General features: G+C 40.3%; 1 long non-coding RNA gene across 1 annotated transcript; it reads right to left on the bottom strand.

The window, feature by feature from the left end:
* Positions 1 to 278: 278 nt before the first annotated feature.
* LOC139156426 (uncharacterized) lies at positions 279 to 2905 on the bottom strand. The gene is made up of 3 exons (XR_011557315.1): positions 2828 to 2905; positions 582 to 699; positions 279 to 374 (listed from the first exon to the last, which is right to left on the bottom strand). It is a non-coding gene; the product is annotated as an uncharacterized lncRNA (long non-coding RNA).
* Positions 2906 to 4962: the final 2057 nt, after the last annotated feature.

Genomic DNA, 4962 nt, shown 5'->3' with positions numbered 1-4962 from the left:
GTTGGGGAAGAATGAGACTGTGTGACTTTATGGCATAATGTGTGGTTGAAGAGCAGGAAACACCTTCCACACTGACATGTAGGCAAAGAGATATGACACACAAACAGACCGACACATTTGTGTAGTGAAATGAATATAAGGCTCCCAGCTCCCTGTTAAAAAGTTGCACAACATTTTCAATGCTCATTTAGCTTTATTAGAAGGAATATTTGCCAAATTTTATGTCAATGCATTCATGCTTTTGAGTTTCATAGAAAGCATTTTGAATCACGTGAAGAAAGAAAAAGTGATAGAAGGCAGGAATCTCAGGTCATTGGCCGTATCTTGAAGACGTCCAGGGTTGCAGATGGAGATGGTGTTATTTTCCAGAGCCTCTATACAAATGAGATAAAATAATAGTTTGATCATAATGAGTCTAAGATAAAGTCAGTTATCTGAAACTCAAAATCTTTCCTGCCCTCCTTTCTGCCTTTGAAACACCTGTTCCTCTTCAGGTCAATGCCTTGGAATGTGTTGGAGTACAAATAAGTGTACATCTGATGCACATCTATGGCATCTTTATTAGAGTACTTTTTACTTACCGTGTACAGCACGATCGTCTCAATGGACAGTCCAGTGGCCCAAGGTTACGGTTTTTCGGTCGAATGCAATAGTAAAGGCAGTATCCGCTTTGACTACGACATTTGGGCTGGGCATTTCCTGGGAAAAGGTAAACAGTAGACAGGGAAACGATCAGTAAAGATACTTTGTTATTTAGATAATTATTTATATTTAGATAATTTTTTCCTTCTAAGACATCACTTTCTTCTACAGAATTGCTAGATTCCTATGAATTCAGGAAATTATCTCTGACCAAGGCATCAATTTCTGCCAATCTCCCTTCACCAGTCCCAATATATCAGACATCAACACAGGTTTTAAACTTGGCCCAGAGCTGAATGGGCAGGTATGTCTGTATCTATTAAGGTAGCACAGAGGACATAAACCTGATTCGCAACAAAGAAAACCTTGCTGTGATCTCTCTCTCTCTCCATTATTACTGTAGATCCTTGTGTGCTAAGGAATAATCCTGAATGACCATGGCTGGTTCAGCTGGGTATTTGGATGGAGATTTTGGGTGAGAATATTATCTTCCTTTGACCTTCAGAATCTGGTTTACCTTTGTCTTTCTTCCTCTTCTCTTAATATTTCTAACACTGCTCTTCTCTGCTCTTGAAAAGCTGTGCATTTGCGACTTTTCTGCAATAGCTTCTCTTTTTTACAGATTGAATATCAACACATTCACGACAGAATTAATATTTAATTTTTATTCATTTTATCTCATCCTTATTACTTAAAACAACTCAAGTAGCAAATGTATCTAATACTCCTTCCACTTCCTTTTTCCATGACCACCAAGTAGCTGTCATAAGACATGTTCAAAGCTGTTTAAATTCATAAGCATGTGGAGAGATTTAACCGTACTTGTAACTGGGAAACTCTGATCATCCCAGACCAGGTCAATTCAAAAAATAGTAGAGAATTTCTGGAAGATGGGCATTCTGACAAATTGGCTATCAATAGACATATAGATTATTTTATATTAATACCAAATTTAACCTCAGATCAAAAATCAAGAAGTAAGCAATACCCCAATCAAGGAAGTGACAAAAATTATTAATAAACAATACTACCCAAAAACTCCCAAGACAACTCCTAACTCATACAAATAGGGCAGATCAATAGAAGATAAATTGAGAGCAAACTCCATTTCTTAATGATGTTACTTAGTTTGGCAATGAAACAACTTTAAGGGGGAAAACCCCGAGAGAATACCAAGGGTGCCTTCTCTTATTTTACCACAACATCAACCATGTCAGGTGCTTTGGGCTGAGAAAATCCAAATTTACTCCAACAGCTCTCATGCCAAACATGGGACTAGAACAATCTGCTGATTTCTAACGTGGCGCTTTGACCACTAGAGGAAACTGGCTCTCTATTGTCCCTCAAACACATCATAATGTCTTTTGTTGAAATGAACCAACCAATAACCTACAATAATAAAAACTCCAGTTAAAACTCCGCTCACGCAGCTGCATTTTGCACTAACTGCAGTCTCCCAACATTCTTTAAAAGCAGCTCCATGTAGAGGGCATTGCAGTAATTGAACCTCAAGGTGATGAGCGCATGAGTGACTGGGAGATGAGACTTCCTGTCCAAATAGGGCCACAACTGGTGCACCAGGCAAACCTGTCCAAACATCCCCCTTGCCACAGCTGATATATGTTGTTCTAGGCTCAGCTGTGGATCAAGGAGGACTCCCAAGTTGTGGACCCTCTCTGAGGGGTCTAAAGTCCCCCCCTAGGGTAATGTATGGAGAAATGGAATTGTCCCAGGGAGACAAAACTCACAGCCACTCCATTTCTTTGGGGTTGAGCTTGAGCCTCTTATCACCCATTCAGACCCTCACAGCCTCCAGGCACCAGCACATCACCTCCACTGCTTCACTGAATTGTCACGGGGTGGAGATGTGCAGGTGAGTGTTGTCAGCACACTGTTGGTAACTCACCATGTGTCATCGAATGATCTCACCCAGAGGTTTCATGTGGATATTGATGCTGTATATCACCCTGGATCTCAAGTTTTAATCTGAATTAAATATCAATGGCATATTGTTCAAAAGTTTGAAAGCTCATGTTATCAATACTCCACAATGTTCAAAGCTATTTCTTTAACATAAACTAAAAGAAGATGTTAAATATTATCCTGCTTTCAGTGATGATCATATTTGCTTAGAATGTAGTGAGTTATCAGTAATTTCTCAAATATCAATAATATCGTTTCTTACCTGGCTCAGACAGGAATGCAAGGAAAAGGAATGCGAACAGCAGATAAAGGATCTTCATGATGGGTTTGGTTCTGGACCAAATATATTCCTGGGATAGGACACAACTCTCTGTTTATGCAGTTATAATTGTTGCGGCAAAACTCAGTTGCCAGTCAAGGGAATGGAGACCACAAGGAGATTGCGTAACTCAGGTTTATTTGATGCATGCATCAGGTTCAGAAGATATAAAAGCAATGTCTGAACAATGTGGATTGTTTTTCAGGGCTCTTTATACATTTCCAAAGGAGTACAAAAAACACACAATATCAGCCAATCAGATACAAGTTGTCAACATTTCCTTATACATAAATTAAAAAAGGGGGTTATACAATGTAGAAGGTGCAGAATGTACAACAAAAAGGAACTTGCAGTTAGCATGTGGGTTCATGCATGAAGCTATGTGCCTTGAGAGCAGGTGTCCGATCTACCTCTGCACCATCAAAGCCATGTCCTTTTCCTGTAGCACAGCTATGTTCTACTAGATGGAAAGCACAGATTATAAACCCAAAATGTACTTTTGTACTCTAAATGTCAAGCATAACTATATATGTGGGGCATAGGTCAAGGCTTAAGAAATGCAGAATTTGGGCTAGCACTATGAATGTATATCTGAGGTTAGCTTCCTCATTTCCCCCCTCTTGTAACTCCAACCTAAATGAAACTATTTGGATGGGCTTCCAATGTTAGCATACCTATTTCTTCCACATTATATGTACAATTGTACTGTGAATATTTTCCTACTGGCATTCCATTACTGAAAGCGGATCTGAGGCATATTTCAACTTTCAAATCTGGGTCAATTAATGCTAAGGATGATGTTTGTGTATACCAATGATCCAGTTCGGTATGGAAACAGAGCTTCTATCATATCACCAGGTGATTAGGTAACACAGCTTCTGATCCCATCCCTACCTTTGTGTACAATATGTGTATATGTGACAATATGCTATGCACTAACACTCTGAATTCAGGGGCTTACATCCACAAATTTCCACAACATAAATGTGACCTATTCAAATATATCCTCTTCCCTATGAGAATGACAATGGCAAAGTAAATAATTCCTACCCAGATTCACAAATCCACCCTCCAAAGTTCCATTTATTTAAAAACCAGGAAAAGGTTATTCAGTCCTTCTTCTCTCACTCTGCTTTCGGGAGACACTGATGAACTGGCAAAGTCCATTCCTTCATGCATCAGACCCTTCATGTGTGTCCATGGCGTGCACAGTCATCTCAATCATTATTATTATTTGTGATGGACCTTCCCAAATAAGCTTCTGTTTGTGTTCTTTTAAGTTTTTACTCAGGAATCAGTCACCACTCTTAAAATTATGCACTTGTAAATAAGCCACCAGCCCGGTAGATAATCAAAAACGTTGGGGGGAGGTTGTCACTGGACTCGGGATGCAACAAGTCCTGCCCTTGGCATCCTCAGACCCATTTAAATCATCCCATGAAGGGGATCTTGTAGACTCCCCTAATGGAGGAGTTCTTGGTCTATTCCCCCCCCCCCCCGACTCCCACAGACACAATATTCACTTGTGGGGCCACATTGGGAGGAAATGGGGTCAATTCCTCAACACAACAGGGTACAAGCAGCTCCATTTCTCTTATTGACTCCTTACTATATGGCAGTCCCAGGTTGCTGGGGCGGCCATGTAAGAATATTGGATTCCTCATGCTTGTATTTAGTGAGCCAAGGGGGTGGATTTTGGACCAATTTCAACCACATATCAATATAACCCTCCTGGGCAGGTGGCCCAGGGCTGGATGGAACACAATTCTGTGGACTTCAAGAACAATGGAAACATCAAATCTTCCCATGGGAGGCCAACCTACATTAAAGGAGGGCCACTCTTTAGTGCAAAAGTTTCTAAATTTATGTTTACTCCATTTCATACCATAGGCCTGTGCCTTATTATCATAAACCGTATTAAAATGCTTCATTACAAACTCAAAAGGAGTAGAGGGAACACTTGGTTTTCCCACCTATTTTCCTTAAAATGGTCCTCCCACCTTTGGAGCCCTTTACCCAATAACGAGCCAAAACTAAGGTGATCAGTCTTCGCCTCTGTCCCTTACCGCAGGGAGAGA

Source organism: Erythrolamprus reginae, chromosome 1 (assembly GCF_031021105.1).
Source record: "Erythrolamprus reginae isolate rEryReg1 chromosome 1, rEryReg1.hap1, whole genome shotgun sequence".
Taxonomy (NCBI): domain Eukaryota; kingdom Metazoa; phylum Chordata; class Lepidosauria; order Squamata; family Dipsadidae; genus Erythrolamprus; species Erythrolamprus reginae.
Note: the sequence above shows the minus strand (reverse complement) of the source record. Positions and strands in the feature narration are given on the sequence as shown.